The sequence below is a fragment of the Phaseolus vulgaris genome, chromosome 11, assembly GCF_000499845.2.
Source record: "Phaseolus vulgaris cultivar G19833 chromosome 11, P. vulgaris v2.0, whole genome shotgun sequence".
In the NCBI taxonomy this organism is placed as follows: domain Eukaryota; kingdom Viridiplantae; phylum Streptophyta; class Magnoliopsida; order Fabales; family Fabaceae; genus Phaseolus; species Phaseolus vulgaris.
Window position 1 is genome coordinate 50989314 of NC_023749.2, and position 14975 is coordinate 51004288.

General features: G+C 34.9%; 1 pseudogene; it reads left to right on the forward strand.

The window, feature by feature from the left end:
* The first annotated feature begins 5444 nt into the window (after positions 1 to 5444).
* LOC137810661 (putative disease resistance RPP13-like protein 1) lies at positions 5445 to 10538 on the forward strand (annotated as a pseudogene).
* The last annotated feature ends 4437 nt before the right edge of the window (positions 10539 to 14975 follow it).

Below are 14975 nucleotides of genomic sequence, written 5' to 3' on the forward strand. Positions count from 1 at the left end.
CCCTTTGTTGTTTCTTGCACAACCCATCACACAAAAAAGTCAGTAAAAACAAGTTCAGAATCCCTAATAACATCGAAATTAAAAAGGTTCAGCTTCATCACACGTCTCAACTCCCGAGCTATCCGAGTAAGGAAGCTCATGGGAGGCATCTCAGCATTATCCAAATGCATCATCTTATAGTACCTATAGTCGATTCTTTCATCCCAAGCATACATCACAAACACCCTAGAAAAAGAGAGAAAACAAATTTATTTATGCCCTTATATTAATGAGTAAGTTAAATTATATGTCGTCAATTATTACTATTTCATGTTTTAAATATTTACTAACTCTTTTCATGCATGATACAAGCATCATTGGCAGTTACTTGTCTTATCAATGGTTGATAAGACTGTTGTGTGGTTTTGTTTCCTACACAAGAAGATATCCACAAATTTTAAGAATATCATTGATACGTAAGTACATTATAAACTTAACTTGTATGTTACTAATTAACCATCGACTAACGAGGTTTTTTGTATTAACCAGTTCATGGCGTGGATATAACATCCTAAAAGGTCGATCCAGTTCAAATAATTTGAACTGGATAACAATAAAGGTTTGCAATTTTTTTCTTTCTCTTTTCATTGTTTATCAATATACTAACTTTTTCTTTTTATTGAATTATAGTGTAATAAACAACCAGGAAGCTATGAGTGTGGCTATTATGTTATGCAATGGATGATTACCATTGTAAGACTAGGTGTTAAAACTGGATGGAAAGAGGTAACATGATGTTAAATTAGTTTTATAATTCTTGAACATATATGTATCTTAAAACTAATTTATGTCAACTCTATTTTGAAACGCAGTTATTCACAAAAGAAATACCAATGAGTTCGGAAGCCATAGCATATGTGAGACATTCTTGGTCCACATATTTCATAAATTTTTATAACTCTAGGATAGTTGATCAATAGTGTAGGGATTATATGTAATTTGATTACTGTTTGTAATGTACATTTTGATCAATATATATTTGATTCTCTGAATTTATATATTTGTCTAGATGGGTATATATAATTGAACAAGTTAATTTATAGGGAAATTAGCTCTAAACAAATTGCACTAAAAAAAACCACTATTTACAAGGGCGGTTATTTACCATAGCCGCACTTATAAATCCAACGCAGGATTTACAAATGTGGTTATTACCATAGTCGCACTCGTAAATGTGATTTACAAGGGCGACTATTTACCAAAGTCGCCCTTGTAAATCACATTTACGAGTGCAGCTATGGTAATAACCGCACTTGTAAATGCATTACCCTAAATCCCTAAACCCTGATTCAGAAGCATATACAAGGACGGCTACCAAAAATAGTTGCCCTTATAAATTGTATTTACAAATGCGGCTATATAGCCGCCCTTGTAAATGTAAAATAGTCGCCCTTGTTTACCCTTTTTGTACTAGTGTAAACATAAATCTTTCAAAAATAAACCAATAAAAAGAAAATGTATTCTATAAATGTGTGTGCAATAATTTCACTTTGAGTCACCACATATTGTTACATGGGTCAGCGCACGACAAATAACAGGTACAAACTTTACATTGTTCATCACCCAACAAAAGTTAAACAACATCAATCTTTCAAAAATAAACCAATAAAAAAATATATTTTGTAAAAGTGTTTGTGCAATAATTCCACTTTGGATCACCATATATTGTTACAGGCGTCACCACATGGCAAATAACAGGGATAAACATTACATTATTCATTACCTAACAAAAGTTAAACAACATCAATCTTTCAAAAATAAACCAATGAAGAGAAAATGTATTGCCTTTGGTGAAATGAACTACACCACTTCCAATGTAATACCACTGAACCACCCAATGACCGTCAAAACAAATGCAAAATCACTTCCCACTTCAAAAACACCGACAATGACAAACAAAACTCATATAGGAGAAAAACCAAACCCATACAACAGACAACATAGGAGAAAAAATAAACATCCATTGCACAAGAAAATATTAGCAATTGCAAAAAAACTGAAAGAGAAAAGAGAAAGGTTGGAATGGAAGCAGGAAGAGAAAGAAAGGCTGGAAAAGAAAAGCTCAAACAAGAAAAGAAACCCTCAAATGAAAACATGAAAACGTAAACCAAAAAAAATTAAAACATTTTAAAAAAAATCCACCAAATTACCTAGGTTCACAAACAATTAAATTTTTTTTTTATCAGCAAAGAATTAAGTAAATTAAAGGGATACTTTAGGGGTATCCCAACCCTTATACAAACACCAGCCGCTAGTCTAAAAAACAATACCCTGCATAGTAACTAGCCAAACCTAAGCTTTTATCCTACACTTGGTCTCAAAACAAAACATATAAGTGCAAGGGTCAAGGTCCCCTTCCTCAGCATAGCAGAGTAATTCAGCCCCACAACTTCAGCAGCTTACGGGATAAATCGTGTATACACCTCACTCATTTGGTCCATCCCTTCCAAGCACTGGAGCTCGAACATAACAGCAGCCAATCCAGGATTAAGGTCCAGCACGTCTTTTCTTATTACAGACAATTCCATCTGACGACGGAATTCAGGCAGAATTCGAATTTTATTGATAGAGGGACCCTTTCCATTACTAGCATCTCTTTCAAGCACAAAGCTCATCAATCAAGTCCTCACCCAATTTCTCTGCTATTTTGTTCTCTGTACCTTCAACGACACCCTCTCCAATCCACAAATAATTGAAAATTCTCTTCCTTATGACAACATTCTCAGTGAAGATTAGGAGAGTCTTCATGATATCTCTTGGTAGAGAGTCTAGTCCATGATAATCATTCTAAGTCCTTTTCTTTTGCAGGGGTTGCTGCACCTGTTGTGAGGAGTGAAATTTTTGCTCACCGTTGTGATTCTCCTTCTTAGATGAGTCAACATAACCATCCATTGGGAGCAACTTGTGAGCAGAATCTCTGATTCTCTTACAAATGCCATCCATGTCTTCATCCAGCTTCCTGCGGTCTAGCTTGCGGAGATGATCTCTGCTAGTGTGTCAAGCAATTCTTCTTCATTCTTCTTCACTCTCACAAGTACATCCTCTACCTTGTTCACATCCAACCTCAACTTCTCCAACTTCCCATCAACTGATTCATCTCTTTCCCTTTCATGGAGTTTGCTACTTGCATTTATCAACTGCTTCTGCAAAATAGGTATTGCTTTCATCTTGTTTGTTCGAATCAACATTTTAATTCTTCTTGCTGCCTCAAGGCAATCTACTAGAAGGATTATTCTTCTTTAACACTGTAATCTAACAGAAATCCTAGCAGCTACTGATTTGTGATCCCCTTCACTATAGCACTCCTTCCAAAGCCAGCACAAGTCCTTTGGCTTTAGTTCCTTCCAGTAACCAGTTCTTATGTGCATTATGTTCAGCAGCTAGCACAACGCACCATCTGTCCCACCCTGTTTCATTAAAATTTTATTATTTTTTGCCACATAGATGATTGTAACTTGGCGCATCTACTTTTCGATTGTCCAAGTATTGGGACTCTAAAAATAATTATATTCCTATCACTCCAAATGTTCCTAGTATAACTATCTGAACTCTCTTCCACACACAATTCTTCCTAGAATTAAATTGGAAGTAGAACCATGGAAGGTGGTGTATAAGATTATTATGAAAAGTAACTTGGACCCTGCCACTTAGAACACATTGTCTATACCTGATAGGTTACATTACATTCCAGAAAAAAATGATGGACAACTTCCTTAACTTTTCTACACAGAGGAAAAAAAAAAAACCATGATAACACATCTACTAATTAACTTCATCCTTAAGTGTACTCCATAATAGAAGTACATGTTTTGACTACTCTTTAAAAAAATGGATATTAACTATTTTTACACCATCACTAAAAACTCAGACCAAAGTAATCACATACTAGTGACACACCTACCTGACAAAGTAATGAAAGTTTCGAATTATAATGGTAATTGGGTATTTCCATTTTTATTTTAAATTGTTTTTTTTATGAAATTATTAATAATTAAACATAATTTTTTATTATAATATAAATTATTTATGAAAATTATGAAACGTAACTTATATGTTTACTAATATTTATTTCTTATAAATTTAATTAGGGAGAGGTATGGTAACTTCAAATTTTCATATGATATATTTTAAAATGGCGCATGTAATTAAATTTTAATTTATAATTTAAATGTATTTTACTTTTAATTTTTAAATAATTTATTTAAATAACCTAAATAATCATTGCCCATAAGACTATACGAGTCATTCTTCACCCACACATCTTAGATCTCATTTATGTTTTGCTTTAAAAAAAAAGACATATTTTTAGCGGAAAACTATAAAATATATCTATTTTTATTTTACTTTTTTAAATAAAAAATATCATATTATATATCATTATAAAACTTGACATTTTAGCTAGATCATACCTCAAGTATCAACAATCATCTGTCACCAATAAAAAAAAGTATTATTAAAAAAAGGTCTATAAAATCCAATAAAGGGGTCTGAATATCGAGAAAAGCATAGAACCCACCAATTAACTCTCTCATACTCCCATAAAAAATATCACCACAAGTGAGAACCCCGTGTATTACCATTAGTATTAATTTTAACACAACTTGATGAAGGAAACTCCTATCTAAAATGAAAATGGTGAAAAACTGTCACTACGAATATTAATATCAAATAACTGTAAGCACATTGAAGTCGAACATATTATTCTTTATAGACGAATTACCCACTAGAAAAGATATTTTTGTTTTATTTGTTTTAAATGTAATAGTATATTATTAAATTTAAATAATTATTTTAAAATTATCCTTATTTATTACGCTATTATTGAATGTGCTAATGAATTTTTGCTTTTTATCATCTGCGGACAATATTGATTATGTATGCTCCAACTTCGATTTATTAGCCTATCTCATAATGAGCTTTTACTCCTTACTCAATTTATTAGCCTATATATGTGTTTATGCTACTCAGCTTTTGCTCTAATTTGATTATATTAAGTAAAAGGAAAATTAAGAAAGAGAAGGAACGTGCAAAGTGAATTGGCAAAATTGAATATGTGAACATTAACAAGTCTGATCAGAGTTTTCTATTCTTTACTCACTTTTCTTATTTGTTCTTTTCATGATTAAGTGAGCATTGGGGTTTTATTTTATACATAATAAATCAGTTAGCCATAAATTGACTAAATGGATTAAAGTAGCCATAGGTATCACATTTCATAGTTTTGCAAATATATAACTTTAATCTCTATAAATTTGTAATTGTAAATTTAATTTTACAATTTTCTAAAATTAAACAGCTACAGTCACATGGGTGTCTTTATTAATAAAATAAATGGGAAAAAGACTAATTCAATAAAGTTGGTAGAAAATATTATGAAACCCACATGGTGCTGTCGGAATAATCAACTATGACTCACTCCTTAACTTTCCTTACTCCTTCATTCACTTAACTAAGCTGCACTTCCAATTTTCAGAACCCTTTCTTCTCTTTGATTTCCCCACTTCCTTTCCAACCATGCCAGTCCTTGAAACTCTTGGTGGTGCTCTTTTTGGAGCTGTTCTCCAGGTCCTATTTGACAAGCTCGATTCTCATCAACTTCTCGCCTACTTTGGTGGGAGAAAGCTCGATGTGAGGATGCTGAAAAAGTTGAAGAGGAAGCTGATGGACATCAATGCTGTGATTGATGATGCAGAACAAAAGCAGTTCACTAATTCATTGGTCAGAGAATGGCTTGATGAGGTTAGAGACGCGTTGTATGATGCGGAGGATCTGTTGGAGCAAATTCACTATGAATTCTCCAACACTCAGTTGAAAGTTGAATTCCAGAGCAGTGCTAGCAAGGTAAGCAGTTTTGAATCCAAGATCATAGAACTCCTAGATGATCTACAATCTCTCTTAGACCAAAAGCTTGTTCAAGATTTCAAAATTTCTAGTGGTGTTCGATATGGGTTGGCTAATAAAGTGTTAGGAAAAAGAAATGAATCCTCATCGTTGGTTGCTCAAGAGGTTATTTATGGCAGAGATGAGGACAAACAAATTATCCTTAATTGGCTGACATCAGATAATGGAAATCAAAACCAACTTTCAATACATTCTATTGTGGGGATGGGCGGGATGGGTAAGAACACACTTGCTATACAACGATCCAATGATAGAGGGTAAATTTGCTATCAAAGCTTGGATCTGTGTTTCTGATGAATTCGATGTTTTCAAGTTAACCAGAGCAATTCTTGAGGCAATCTATAAGTCAACTGATGATAGCAGAAATCTAGAAATGGTTCAAGGACGATTGAAAGAATCTTTGACCGGAAGGAAGTTCCTCCTCGTTCTGGATGATGTATGGAATGAAGATCGAGACCAATGGAAATCATTGCAAACTCCTCTTAAATATGGGGCTAAGGGAAGTAAAATTCTTGTCACAACACGTAGTAACAAAGTTGCTTCTACCTTGGAGTCAAACAATATACACCAACTAAAGCAATTACAAGAAAATCATAGCTGGCAAGTTTTTGCTAAACATGCAGTGCAAGGTGACACCTCTAAGTTGAATTATGAGTTGAAAGAGATTGGCATGAAGATAGCTGGAAAATGCCAAGGACTGCCTTTGGCCCTAGAAACGGTAGGATCTCTATTACAGTCAAAGTCATTTGTTGCTGAGTGGGAAGGTATACTGCGAAGCAACATATGGGACTTATCGATAGAAAATAGTAAAATCATCCCTGCTTTATTGTTGAGTTATTACCATCTTCCTTCTCATCTCAAGAGATGTTTTGCTTATTGTGCGTTATTCCCCAAAGACCATCAGTTTGACAAGGAGAGGTTAATTCTATCATGGATGGCTGAAAATTTTCTACAATGCTCTCAGCAGAATAAGTCTCCGGAAGAAGTAGGTGAACAATACTTCAATGATTTATTATCAAGGTCATTCTTTCAACGGTCAATTAGGCAGGACATAATGTATAACAAAATTATTTTTTTTGTGATGCACGACCTTCTGAATGATTTAGCAAAATATGTTTCTGGAGAAATGTGCTACAGGTTGGGTGTTGATAGACCAGGAAGTGTACCAACGACTACCCGTCACTTTTCAACGATAAAGAATCCTGTTGAATGTGATGAGTATAGGAGTTTATGTGATGCTAAAAGGCTACGAACATTTTTGTCCATATCAAGGAATTGTGGGATTTCAATACTAGACTTGATCTCCAACTTTAAATTCTTACGTCTCTTATCTTTGTCTTCCTGTCCTAACATAAAAGAGGTGCCTGACACTATAGCCGATCTTATACATCTTCGTTCATTAGACCTTACATTCACAGACATAGAGAAGCTTCCCAACTCAATATGTTCACTCTATAACTTGGAAGTGTTGAATCTCAACAACTGTATCTTTTTGAAGGAGCTGCCCTTGAATTTGCATGAACTTCCAAATTTGCGTCGCCTTGAACTTATGGGAACTTATTTAAGAAAGGATTCAGTGCTTTTTAGAAATTTGAAGAATCTTCAAGTATGGATGGGTAGGTTTGAGGTTGGCAAAACTAATAATGAGTTCAATATTCAACAACTAGGACAACTTGATCTTCATGGAAACCTATCAATTACAAATCTTGAAAATATTGTGGATCCCTATGATGCACTAGCAGCGGATATGAAGAATAAAACACATCTTGTGGTGCTCTGTTTAGAATGGGATTTGAAAGTGAAAAATGAGGATTCAATAAAAGAAAGAGAAGTACTTGAGAATTTGCAACCTTCTAAACATTTGGAGCAGTTGTCAATCTTCGGCTATTGCGGCACACAATTTCCAGGTTGGTTATCTAAAAAATTTCTATTGAATATGGTGTCCTTAACCTTAACTAACTGTAAATATTGTCAATGGTTGCCTTCCCTTGGACTTTTGACATTTCTCAAGCACTTGGAAATTAAGGGCCTTGACCAGATAGTGACAATAGATGCCGATTTTTATGGGAATATCTCTAATGCGTTTGCATCCTTGGAAATGTTGAGGCTTATTGATATGAAGGAATGGGAAGAATGGAAATGCATGTCAGGTGCTTTTCCAAGTCTTGAAAATCTTTCTCTAATAGATTGTCCTAAACTGAAAGGGCACTTGCCAGAGCACCTTCCTCATTTAAGGATTCTATTTATTAATCTGTGTGAACAACTTGCGACTTCAACTCCAAGGGCGACAGAAATTGAAAGTGTGAAGATGGAGACATCTTCATTTAATATATTAGGGCTCCTCGTATATGATACTTCTCTTGAATCCTTGTATATTTATTCTTGTTTGAGCATGAATATTCCCATAAAACATTCCTACGATTTCCTTGTAGATTTGTATATCAGTCAATGTTGCCACTCTCTCACAAACTTCCCTCTGGACTTATTCCCAAAACTTTGCAACCTTTCTTTAGACGAATGTCATAACCTACAGATGATATCACAGGCGCAACCTCATGATCATTTGAAGAGTCTGGATATTAAAAAATGCTCTGAATTTGAATCATTCCCGCATGAAGGATTATTTGCACCTCAACTAGACACGTTTTCGATTGAAGAATTGAAGAAATTGAAATCAATGCCTAAAAGCATGTCTTCCCTCCTTCCATCTCTTAATGCTCTGCGAATATACGATTGTCCAGGAGTGGAGTTGTGTGACAAATGTTTTCCATCAAATCTAGAAAACATGTATCTCTTCAATTGCTCCAAAATTGTTACCTCACTAAAGAAGGGGGTTTGGGGAACCAACCCTTCCCTAAAATCCTTGTCTATTGAAAAAGATGATGTGGAGTGTTTTCCGGGTGAAGGTTTTCTCCCACTCTCTCTTACTAATTTATGCATAAATGATTTTCCAAATCTTAAGAAACTGAACTATAGGGGTCTCTATCACCTCTCCTCTCTTCAGACAATGTTTATTCAAAATTGTCCTGTACTCCAATGCTTGCCAGAGGAAGGTCTGCCTGAATCCATTTCAGAACTCCACATTAATGACTGCCCTTTGCTTCATCAGCGATGCAAGAAAGAAGAAGGCGAAGACTGGGAAAAGATTGCTCACATTAAAGATTTATGGGTTGATGAAAACCAGTAAACATATGAAAGACCAAGCCCAAGTTGGAAATTACTATGGCACCAATTATCACATGCCTACATTCTCATCAGGTACCACTTCTCCATAGTATCTTTGAAGCATTTCAAATACAATCTTATTTAGTGCAAATATTTTAATCTCTAGTTCATCACTCTCTTCACACATCAACTTCTCCTCGTTTTAGTGTCTTATTATCCATATTCTGCTTTGAAGTTGAAAGAATTGTAAGCACTATTAAAGTGTATGTTTTTTGGATTTAGATTTTAAAAGATGTGAATGAGAAGCTTTGGTGATTCAACATTTTAAAAGTAGTTTGGACTTTGGAGATGATTTAATATCCATCTCTTTGTTTTGTAGATATATAATTTTTTCCACATCTGTTGCAAACATTATTCTCAGAAGATTAACAATGAATTGTTATACAGTTTTATATTTGTTGAACAAGGTGCTTTGATGTCTCCAAATCCAAGTGGAAAGCTTGAAGACCTTATTGTTGGTTGTGTGTGTTGTCTAGTAGTCTTTGATGTTGAACCTTGTGGTGTTCAATCTTTTGAAGAATCCAAATCCTTTGAAGGATGTTGAAGCCTCTGCTTTGCTTGATGTTGCTGTGCTGGTTTAAGCTTTGTTCTGAGGTAGTTTATATATTGTAATCCACCCTTTAATTAAATCTAAAGCAATTAGCATTCTCAATCTTTGTGAAAATAAAATGTTTTTCAAACTATGTTAAAACAACCGATTGTTTTGTCGAAACAACCGATTGTTTATATTTAGGTGTTTTGAGAAAAAGATTGAAAACTGTTTTGAATGGTTGAACTGTTAAAGTACCAAAACAACCGATTGATTCGAGGAAACAACCGATTGTTTGTTTTGGAACCATAACAGAAAAATTGTTTTCTCTTTGACTGAGCTTTAAATGTTTTAATTGTTTACGCTCCAGTCATTAAATGTTTTGACCAATCTTTTAATGCAATTTAAGAGTTTGTTACGATTTGATAACAAACTACATCTTTGAATAAATTCAAAAAAACAGATTTGAGAATTAAGAATCTTTTGACAAAGTTTTTCCATAGAGTTTTTCAAAGTGCTGAGATTGCTAAGAGTTTGTGGTTGATCAAAGTGTTGGAATAGGATTCTATTTGTATTGATTTCAGATTATCATCTGTAACAAGTGTAATCTTTGTACTCTGTTGAACAATTCGTTTATGTGTTTGCTGAGATTGGTTGTGTGTTCTTGAGGTGTTCAAGATCAGCAATCTTAGTGTTGGCCAAGGAGAGTGTGTTTCTTGAGGTGTTCAAGGTCATTCTCTTGGTTGTGGTGTAAGTGATCAAGTGGTGGTTGCTTAGTGGATTTCCTCAGGGTTTCTGAGAAGACTGGATGTAGCTCTGGTTTGGAGTGAACCAGTATAAACAACTGTGTACAATCTCTCTATCTCTAACTCTTTAAATTCAGTTTATTTATTGTTTGCTGGTATAAACAACCGATTGTTTCTACGAAACAACCGATTGTTTTTCTGGTACTACAGCTTTTGCTTGCTGTTTTGGCTAACTGAATTGCTGAATCAATTGGTTCCTGAGATAAATTCATTCTAGTTTTGAAAAGTTTGCGAAAACCCTCTTTAAACAATTCATCCCCTTCTAGTTTAAAGCCATCTTTTCTAACATTTGAAATCTTAATCTTTTTGAAAAGATGGATTTTCTAAAAGGGTGTGAAATTTTAACCTGTTGAAATGTCGAATCAATTGGTTTTGACACTTAGTGATTTTTAACATGGTTTGGAAAAGCTTAGCTTTGTTTTGGCTTTGTTGTCAAACAAATTCAATCGGTTGTTTCGAGAAATCAACTGGTTTTTTCTGAAAACCTTAACAAAATTATGTTAAGTGGTTCCAATCTGTTTTAAATGATTCCAACAACTTTTGGTTTTTGATTTAATTACTTTGACCATTTGATTGGAGTATAAAAAATGTTGTTTTACGCTCTTATGCATTAACTAAGAAAGAGAGATCAATCAAAAACAGTTTTCAAAATTTCAAAAATCTTTTGGATCATCTCAAGTGTGGAATAGGATTGGGTTTTGTAATTCTAAACTTTAAGCTTTGATTTAGCCAAGTGTATTTTGTTCCTCTTCTTCCTTGAACATTGTATTTTTGTGTGTTCTGGTGTGGTGCAGTTTCAGAAGGTGTTTCTGGAAATCGTGTGGTTTGCCAAAAGTGGTGTGTGTTCTTGAGGGATTCAAGATCATTGTTTTTGGTGTATGTTTTGTAATTTAGGTTTGATTACATAGTGAACTTTCAGTGGTTAGTTGAGAACTGATGTAGCTCTTGGTTAAGAGTGAACCAGTATAAACATCTTGTGTGAATTTCTCTATCTCTACACTCATTAAATTGTTTTAACTTTGTTTTTCAAATCTGCTAGTGTAAACAACCGGTTGTTTTGTGAAAACAACAGGTTGATTTTCTAGAATCAAACTTAAAAACAGTTTTCTATTTGATTGAACAAATTTTCAATTGATTAATTCTTCATAGCTTTTCACTCTACCTTCAATACGTGCAAAAATATTTCATAAACAATTCACCCCCCCCCCCTCTCTTTTTTAGCTTTGCTAACAAAAAATCTGTGATTGGTACTTTCCTAGCCATAGCTTCATGAGAATTTGGCACTGCAAACCCATACTCGACCATCACTAAAAACTGCACCCAAAGATGCATTTTACACTAGAAAAGAAATTACCAACACCACCTATACTAGCACCAACATGATTCGACTTTATTGTTCCCATGTTCACAACTCCAACGATGTTGCCTTTAAGTACTTCACCCTTCACTTGCTCTTCTAGTGCCACTGGAGTGGCGTTTACTGCTAACGAAAAACCAACCAAGTCCATAATATTGGCACAATGTTTCATACATAAAGTTGTCATACAACACCACCAAAGCACTCAGTTCTCCAAAGAAACTCGTTGTTGCTCCTTCTTTGTAGCTCCATAACAAAAAAACATTTCATATCTTCAACCCAGTTCAAGACAAGTTCACTAAGTTGTTGCCTTCTGCTGTTTCATATGGAGTTCTTGGTTAAGACCACAAAAATGCCACTAACAGGTTCACCCAGAATAATCTTAAGGACTGCTTCAAAGTCCTCTCTCAATAATGGACTCCAAACATCATAATTTGCAAGAAATCCAATACTCATACGCCCCTTCTACTAAATACAGGTATGTTCTACTAAAAATTCCTTCAGGATACCTGCCTCACCAGCAAACCAGACAAGGAGAAAGGAATCTCATCTAAAAAATGAACCTCCCCTATGCTAATTAGGTTCTCAAAACCTTCCAAATCAATATGCTTCATTGATCCATCACCATGTTGCCTCTCCCTTCTCCCTGTTTCTCCATCAAAACTACCTCTGACACGCTTTCTTGATAAAAGCAGCTCACCCCTCTAACCTTGTAGATGGTAGAACACCCCTAGTACCAATTTTATGTACATACTACTCCTACAACAACCATTATCTTTCAGTTCACCGACAGACACGACCTGTATAACTCCTAACAAGGAGAGATGTAGCCCTATACTGCACTAATTCCTACGAGTAAAGCTTTAACACCTTTAGCTCTAGCACTTAAATAAAAACAGGATTCCAGCATTGTATCCATACCCCAAAAAACCAGGGACCTTCATTTGATGCATAGAATAGGATTAAAGTGCCAATCAGAGATAGAGAATAAGAAAGAGTGTGACCTGTGTTTCCACCCCAACCAAACACAAATTTGTGCCAAGTGAAAAATTTCTCTTTTCCCTAATTCCCCTAACAACCGCCACCCACAAGCCTTTCCATACTACGTTGTGTTTTGGCGCTCAAGAACACTCGGTTAAAATTTTATAAGTGGCATTTCAAATCCTTATGTTGAATGTACAAAACGCCAACCCATCTATAACACATAGCCCACGCCCTTTGTGCTCTGGCACAATCAAAGAATAAGTGTTGGGAAGTGTCCTCTGAGGCTTGGCAAAGAGCACAAGGCGTACTTACCAATAATCCTTTGTCTAATAAAATCCTCCAAGCGATAGTAAGGATATTAGGAAGAGCTTTAACATGCCATATGTTGATTTGCAAGGCATTCATATGTTGATTTCACATAATACTCCCCTAACACATCACCTCCCCATACTTGAAGGTCCTAGACCTCCCTTTTTAGGTTGCCTTTAGAAATATGCCTCAACATTTCTTGTTCTTGCACAACTTCCCACTCAAACCTATCCCTCATCCATCTTAATCTCCACTGGGTTGAATTAGCCCACTCACCAACCTCGCCCATCGTCAATCCTTGATCCAAGGATAGGGAATACATCCTAGGATACAAGGTAATAAGATTGACGTTGCCCATCCAGATGTCCTCCCAAAATCTGACTTTATCCCCAAATCCGAATTTCCATACTAATGCTTCTTTAAACCACCCTTCTTTTACTCCCTCGCCACATGCTTTACATAGGTCTTCCACCACAACGATTGGCATTTTAGAGAAGATAGACGACCAGCTGGATCCGCACCATATTTAGATACTACAATATCTTTCCACTTCCCTTGTTCTTCACTCATCAAACGTCATTTCCATTTAGCCAACAGAGCTTCATTGAAATTTCGCATATCTTTAAACCCCAAACCATCTTCCTCTAAAGGTTTACACAAGTTCTCCCAGCTTACCCAAGAAATGGATCTATTGTCCTTTCCCCAGGCCCACAAAAACTTCCTTTGTAAGCTAGTGATTCTTTTGTATACCGATTCTAGAGCTTTAAAGAAGGATAAGTAAAAGAGGGGTAAAGAAGTGAAAACTGATTTGATCAAGAATATACTTTCGATCTGAGATAAGAACCTCCATTTCCACGAACTGGGTCTTTCATTGATTTTACCCAGAATAGGCTCCCAAAACTCCCTTTTTCTGGGGTTTCCACCAACTTCTAGACCCAAGTATTTAAAGGGTACCTTCATAACAACACAATTTAGAAATTTTGCAAAGCAGCTAAGAGAGTTTCTTTCAATATTTACGCCCACTAACTTAGATTTGTGGAAGTTGATTTTCAACCTCGAAGCCAACTCATAACATCTTAGAATGGATTTTATAGTGAAGATATTAGAGAAGGAGTCCTCGCATAGGAAGAGAGTGTTGACTTTTTACGGCAAGTGCACCACGTTTGTTATAAGTAATAATTGTCCCTAAGGACAGATATCGATCCCACAAGGAACAGTGAATTATCGAGTACAATAATCATTAAATATATAAAACAAAACAATTAAAAAAAGTGTTGAAGTGATTGTGTTGGTAATGATCAATAAGAAAACAAACAAAGAATTAGTTGCTTCAAGTTGGAAAAATAGGGATTAAGTTTCATCTCTCTCACTCTCATGTATTTTGATTAGCATGATAATATTAAGTTCTTTGATTGAAATTGATGCCCGTATAAAAGTCATTTATATCGATTCCTCGCATATAAAATCCTTAAGAATGTTCCCTAACTATCGATCCCTCACATAATTATAAGAACAACTTAGAACGAAGCTCAGACGTCTAACACTCAAATATGTTAAGTATTGTTGTTTAGTTCATAACCCTAAAAATATTTTCCAATAATATTTAAGATTCTCAATTTGTCACGGAAATTTAGAAGTAAAACAACAATACCAATAATAAATCAAAAACTGAATATTATAATATAAGATATCACCTCAATACATAAGAATTCGAGCAGATTACTCCAATCCCAAAGGGTAGAATTAGCCACGCATACTTCTAGCACCTTTCGTTCTCCCAATTGGGTTACAATTCACTCAATGGTGTTTTCCTCTCAATCTGGTA